Genomic DNA, 7,395 nt, shown 5'->3' with positions numbered 1-7,395 from the left:
TCCTCTTTTGGAAGGCCAAACAAAGTAGTTTCGCTTTCACAACGAAACACACAGCGTCTTCACGACATGGCGGCGGCAACAACAATACTACAGCGAGAATAAAAGTTACGCCTTCTTTCTTTGCATGAACATTTGGGCGGTGTTATGCAAATATTCCCACATCGTGACGTAGACATGTGGGGGGGTGTTAGAACGAGGCATTTTAGGTAGGCGTGGTTGGTTCTTAACTTTTATAAAGAATATCTCTTTGGATTTGAGACTTTAGTCTTTGCAACTTTACAGATCTTCTTTATGCACCAAGAGCTTGTAACACTCCAAAGAGAAAGGAAAAATTGAAATCGCATTATATGACCCCTTTAAAGTTTTTTTTTTTAAAATAAAAGTAGAATTGTTTGCATCGAAGATAAGTTTGACAGTCATAAATATAAGTTGAGGACTATAAATATACAGTCTGCAATAACCTTTTGCAGAAAAGGCCATGGATCCAACAGACGCTGAAATTATAGCTTATTATGTGTGCGAAGCTAAGTGTCACAGTGTCGTGGCATATGGATTGAACGCAACAGAATGTTCTTCAAGGTTGTTTACTCAGAAAAATGCAATTGTTATTGAGAGTGCTAAATGTGGGCTGGAGTGAGAAACGAATGTGAGTCTGTAGGTGGCCTTCTCTTTTCCTTATCTCTCATTCTTTTCCTCCACCGCCTCCCTTTCTCACTCTCAGAGCGGGAGCAGTTGTCAGTGGAAACTCAAAGGTAGTAGATGACATTTGTAAAGCATTTGCACGTAAGTGCTAAATTAACAATTCAGCGTTAATGCTACTAGCGAGCACAAGCACATAGGCCAGGCCTTGACTACTTCTTGTATGCAAACCTCATCTCTGGGGACTTCCAAATACTGAGAATGCGACGAAACCCACACTTCATCTTTAAATGAAAGCGATGGCAAAATAAATGACAAACAACATTCGTCTTTCATTAGCCATTATACATTTCACACATAATGCTCAACCTCAATCATTAGCCTCTAATTAACATTTGAGGAAAAACTGACGTCTACCAGCAATTGATGTTAATTTGAAGAAGGCTCTGGGTGTAAAACTCTGAATACATAAGCTGGTGCATAAGCAAATGACTAAAAATGAGCAAGACAGAGAAAGAGACCTGGTTTGTGGCCTCCTTTGTGGCACGACCCCGCCGTCTCTAATCAGAGTGACAGACAGACGCGCAGGAGAGAAAGAGAGGGGAGAGACGGAGATGAGAAAAAAAGATAGAGAGAAAAAGAGGAGTCATACTCAAGGCAAATGGGCCATGGGAACATACAAAGTGGCACACGGCACGGGACGAACTGTAGTGCTTCTTTAGTGCAGCACTAATTGGCAATTCACATATTCTTGTAACTTAATGAAAACCATAATCGTGCGCTAACAGAAATAACCCTTTTTTGGGAATCCATATCAAAGCGATGGAAGGACATAGTGTAAGTACGTCATAAAGATTACTCCAAAATGGATTCGTAGGGAGAAGAAAGAGGTAATTTATGTGCTGTTTTTTCCATGGTATTCTCAGACGCACAGAATCTGAACACTGACATGCACGTGATCATGTGAAGATGAAAATGGGACCAGAGCACTGTTGCCGTGTCCAAAATCGCTCACTTGTTCACTGAATCACTATTTTCTACATGTATTTTACCGCTTTTTAAAGGAATTAATACTTTTATTCAGCAAAGTTTTATTTTTCTTAAAAAAAAAAAAAAAAAGGGAAGTCGTGGCCTAATGGTTAGAGAGTCGGACTCGTAACCCAATGGTTGCGGGTTCGAGTCTCGTACCGGCAGGGATTGTAGGTGGGGGGAGTGAATGTACAGCGCTCTCTTCCACCTTCAATACCACGACTGAGGTGCCCTTGAGCAAGGCACCGACCCCCCTCCTGCTCCCCGGGCGCCGCAGCAAAAATGGCTGCCCACTGCTCCGGGTGTGTGTTCACGGTGTGTGTGTTCACTGCTGTGTGTGTGCACTTTGGATGGGTTAAAATGCAGAGCACTAATTCCGAGTATGGGTCACCATACTTGGCCACATGTCACGTCACTTTCACTTTTCACTTTCAAAGACACATAATGCTGTTCTTTTGAACTTTCTATTTATCAAAGAATCCTGAAAAAAATCACAGTTCCCACAAAAATATTAAGCAGCACAAATGTTTTCAACATTGATTAAATTTTTTTCGGAAGGATCATGTGACACTGAAGACTGATGCCTAAAATTCAGCTTTACATCACAGGATTAAATTACATTTTAAAACATATTAAAATAGAAAACTGTTACTTTAAATTGTAATAATATTTCACAATTTTACAGTTTTTACGATTTAAAAAATGTGGCCTTGGTCAACATAAAAGTCTTCTTACTAAAATATTTTTAAAATCTTACCGACTCCAAAGTTTTGAACAATAGTTTAGTTCACTGCATGGGAAATAAGTGAACAAAAAAAAGATAAAACATGTGGCATTAAACTTTATTAACAGATAAAAACAAATATTATAAATAATTATGACTCACTACATTTTAATGTTTCTTTAATCAATGTATGACTTATTAAAAAAGTGAAAGAGCAGCACCAGTTCATATACAACATAGTACCAGCTTGTATACATTGGCTGTACACTATAAATCAGAGTGCATTATGGGTATGAAATGATATACAATGTGTTCACTATATAGGGAGTTGAGGATATAAACATTTGGACCAAGCAATTAAATCAAGTGTGAACACAGTCTAATGGGAGTTTAATGCACACTTTAATTGTTTTTAATTCCAGCAAGCAAGATTAGGCTTGAATTAACACCTCCCTTGTATTTTATATAACCAACAAATTCAAACAGTTACCAATTTCTTTTTTCCTATGCATGACTACATCTTATGGCACATCACTAATTTCAGCCATGCTGCATTAAATTACTTGTCTTACATATAAACAAGATAGATGTCATAACAAATCAAAGTGATCCTTCAGCCTGTTGTCCTTTATTTCAACTTCTCACCCGCTGACAAGTCGACACAAAACACCACAATCACTGCAATTAGCGTCCCATCTCCCACACATTTGAGGCCAATGATCACTCAACTGAGGATTCAGAATGAATGAGGAAGATTAATCACTGACAGCTAAAAAGTACTGATTAATGAGCGGTCATTAAACTTCATGAAAGACTGATCAAAGCAACTTTGCATATGTTGCGGCCAGGTTTACAGCGCAACAAATAGAAGCTTGTTGAACAAGGCAGAACGGGGGTTGAAGGGTGTTTCTGCAATTTCTGATGAAGGAAATCTAATGATAATGCGATTGGGGTTCGGCAGGAAAAAGCGTCCTCTCTTAGTCACCTCCCAAACATGACTATAGTTCTACTAGTAAATGGCCCCCATTGACCCCGTGAAGGGGGCCCAATATACACATCCACATATGCATGCATGCAGAATCCAAACACACACACACACAACACACACTCAAACGCACAAAGGGAGCATTGTGCACGAATGATGGAAGGTTCTTATGTGTGCGTGCATGTGTAATTGCTGTTATGAAGGTGTTTAAAGGTGTCAAGGTCAGCAACATGGCATTCCTTTTTATTTTTCTCACCAGGTTTTCAAAAATACAGTTAAACTACGGCATCCGAGGTCTTGTCTTCCAGGCTTCCCAGCTGAAAGAGAGAGAGAGAAAGAGGCCGAGAGAGATATAGAAGTGCTGTGGGACCGACAGGGAGGAATTCTCAAGGGAATCGGGGATTAGGAAAGAGTGTCAGGGAGAGAGAGAAAGGAAGGGGTGGGGCTAAAATGCTAAAAGTGCAAGGGGTAAAAGCAGCAGCCCAAAATTGGAGGGGGAAGGGCATGGAGGAAAGAAAAAAAGAGAGTTTATGTATACATCTGTGTGTGCGTGTAAAGGAGCGCGTGAATAGACTCTTTGTGATCAAAAGACTTGTTTATTTTCTTGGCGCTTGAACTCTTCAGGAAACACATTTGGCCTGTCTCTCTGCTGTCTGCCACACTAACCTCGTAACACACACCTTTGACTTTACACACAACTGCAGAGATGGATTTTACAGTCCTGCGATCCCAAAGACATCTCCTATTCAAACGCACATGCACATCTCAAAGGGATTCTTGATGAGGTGCGTGCAAATTGTCATCCATGTTTTTTCTTTCAAGGATACATAAACTCTCCCTCTCATTCTGTTCAGTGTCCCCTCTCTCTGCTTCTCCGTGTCCCAGCTGGTATTCACACATTTCTAATAGGATTACCACACTTTCACTTTGGGGAAGAGCAGATAGATGTATACGAGTGATGATTGGGTGTAAGAAACAAAGTAGGGAAAGCAATTCATTGGGTTAAATGTGGATGAGAGAGATCCGGATTAGAGCTTGCATATGCAAAACTACAGGTTGCTAGGGTGTCTAAAGTGGTTGCTATGCTGTTACTATGGTGTTTTTGGTTTCCAGGACATTACTGGCCTTAAAGGTGGTTGCTAGGCTACTGCTAGGGTGTTCTGGGTGGTTTCCAGGGAGTTGCTATGTGGTTACTGTGTTGTTTTTTTGTTTCTAGGACATTGCTTGCCCCTAAGGTGGTTGCTAGGATATTGTGGGTGGTTGCCAGGGTGTTGCTACGAGGTTACTATGGACTAGGACATTACTGGCCCTAAAGGTGAGTGAGCGAACCCGCAACCTTTGGGTTATGAGTCCGACTCTCTAACCATTACGATGTTGTTTTTTTGTTTCTAGGACATTGCTTGCCCCTAAGGTGGTTGCTAGGATATTCTGGGTGGTTGCCAGGGTGTTGCTACGTGGTTACTATGGTGTTTTTGGTTTCTAGGACATTGCTGGCTCTGAAGGTGGTTGCTAGGCTGTTTTTAGGCTATTCTGGGTGGTTAACAGGGTGTTACTATGCTGTTAATATGGTGTTTTTGATTTATAGGACACAGCTAGGCCCTGGAGGTGGTTGCTGAGGTATTCTCTGTGTTTGTCAGGGTGTTGATATGCAGTTGCTAGGGTGTTCTGGGTAGTTCCTAGGTGTCTACTTACGAGCAGTCAAAAGAAAAAAAGAGCTCACCTTGACTTGTCAATAGCCGGGTTTCCATTCATATATTTTTTGCAGATTTTTGGATAAAAACAACACAAAAAAGTTGAAATGTGCATAAAAATTCTCACTTGATAATTTTCTATATACTTTTTATATTTTGGACATAAACATATATAATAAATTTAAATGATTTTAGCAAATGGCTGCAATATAACAAAGAGTGAAAAATTTAAGGGGGTCTGAATACTTTCCGTACCCACTGTATATATATATATAATTTTAAAAAGCCAAAATGACTTTTGCAGTGGTTATAACTTCTATTTTTATTGTGCTAATTAAAAAAAAAAATCCAACAATATCATTCATTATCACATGGAATAGAAACACTGCCTTTTTCCCAAATTGTTTTTGCAAATATTCCCATTTTCCCAAATAAATTACATTCATAACTTGCATGGAAAAATGAAGAAAGCTAATGATATCCTAGTCCCTAGATATGCCTCACATCCCTCCTTCAATGGAAATCTGTGCTGTGAGCGCTGACATTTAATACTCAGGGTTACCACCAAGTATGAGCAATATAAATGAATTAGACCGAAAAAAGTGATGAAAAATGAAATACAGACCTCAATGAAACTTATTTGTTTCAAAAACCAGGTGGATATTGTACTCATGTGGGGCTGGTGACGCTGAGTAGCTCTTTCCTATAAGCAAATGCAATGAGAATGCAGCGAGAATACATCACACACACACACACACGTCAGGCAGCGCATACATGGGCACTCTCAAACTATTTAAAGTAAATATTTCAAAAGTGGTAAAACCAGGTGCCCTACGACCACTTGATTGGGTATAAATAAAGTCCACTGTACTCCCTGAGAGAGCGAGACTGTGTTTGCAAGTGTGTGTGTGTGTGCGTGTGTGTGAGGCCTCATAAGCCAACGAGGAAAAGAGACTGAAGGAGAGGAATGCAGGAGTTATATTTGACCCATTTCAGGCACTTTGCCAATCGCTGTGCCAAGCCTATGAGAGCAAGAGAGAGAGAGTGCTGGAATGAGGGTGAGGAATTAAAAGTGAGAACAGAAGTAAATTGTGGAGCAGATACAAGGGGCACCAGCCACAAGAAACATGAGCGAGGTTAAGTGTTAGAGGACACCGAACGGCTACGAGAGCATATGCGTGTTTATAAGCGCTTGCGAGGGCCGCTGGTATGGTGTCAGTCTATATCGGGCCCGGCATGTGTGTGTTGACAGCATCTCCTGTATCTCAGCTAGGAACTCTCTCTTCCTACTCCTATTCGCACTATTCGTGACTTCCTACTCTTCTTTTACCTCCCTCCCGAGCACAAACGTGCACTCTTTCCATCTTTCTCTCGGCCTAAAATAGTGAAAAATTTCAAACCGACATCTACACTTTGTTTTGGTTGGAGACGTCCTCAAAGTCTCCAGAAAATTTGCTTCATATTAAAGCAACAAAGCTCAGAGTTATATTTTTTTTTAAAAGACAGTGGGATGAGGAAACAATGAAGAGGGAATTAAAATGATGGGGTAATATTGGGATATACAGGGTATAAAGTAAACGCGAGATGAAGCGCAGGGTCCGGAAAGAGTGAAACGCTGCCTGTCTGAGTCTGTCTAACACTGCAGACTGTGTGGCAACTGCGGCCTCATTACCTCACTGGCAATGAAGTCTCAACCCTGCCTTTTAACACAGAGGAAATGTGTGTGTGTGTGTGTGTTGCAGTGAGAGGAACACAGTGTTGGTTTGTGAGGGGGAGAGAAATAAAGAAAGAGGGTGAGAATATGTGTTTGCGTACCCAGTGCCAGGATGACTGTGGTGTGCCGACAGCTTGCCAACGCTCCAACCTCAATCACGTTCGTCGGGTGTCGAGAAACACCTCGCGGTGTCTGTTGCTATGGCCATTAGTCTCCAACCGCACGTAGATATAAGCCAAGATAATAATACATAATCATTAAATGCTGTTATAATGACAAGCCACCGTGATGCCTACGTCACAGTTTGGCAAACTGAACAAAGTATTCAAGTAACTATATTTAACACTTTTAAACTTAAGCCTTTTTTGTTGAGTGCTATATAATTGCAATGTGACCTTCCGAAGGCTGTGAAATTTAGTCAAATGCATCTACCACTTTAAGGACAAGTACTAAAAAAATCAACTTTGCTGAAAATGTGCTCACCCCTCAGGCCATCCAGATTTAGATGAGATTGTTTCTCCATCAAAACAGATTTGAAGAAATGTAGCATTACATGACTTGCTCACTAATTGATCCTCTGCAGTGAATGGGTGCCGTCAGAATGAGAGTCCAA

At 40.7% G+C, this 7,395-nt stretch overlaps 1 protein-coding gene across 1 annotated transcript in view; it reads right to left on the bottom strand.

The window, feature by feature from the left end:
* LOC107753815 (ETS domain-containing transcription factor ERF-like) overlaps positions 1 to 3,723 on the bottom strand; it is a 39,156-nt gene extending 35,433 nt beyond the window's left edge. Inside the window, exon 1 of the mRNA XM_016570085.1 lies at positions 3,700 to 3,723. The gene's annotated coding sequence lies outside the window, so the exon portion shown is untranslated. The remainder of the gene's footprint in view (positions 1 to 3,699) is intronic.
* Between the last annotated feature and the right edge of the window lie 3,672 nt (positions 3,724 to 7,395).

This window comes from Sinocyclocheilus rhinocerous, unplaced genomic scaffold (assembly GCF_001515625.1).
Source record: "Sinocyclocheilus rhinocerous isolate Xijiao unplaced genomic scaffold, SAMN03320098_v1.1 scaffold612, whole genome shotgun sequence".
Classification (NCBI taxonomy): Eukaryota; Metazoa; Chordata; class Actinopteri; order Cypriniformes; family Cyprinidae; genus Sinocyclocheilus; species Sinocyclocheilus rhinocerous.
This window is presented reverse-complemented; position numbering and strand designations above follow the sequence as displayed.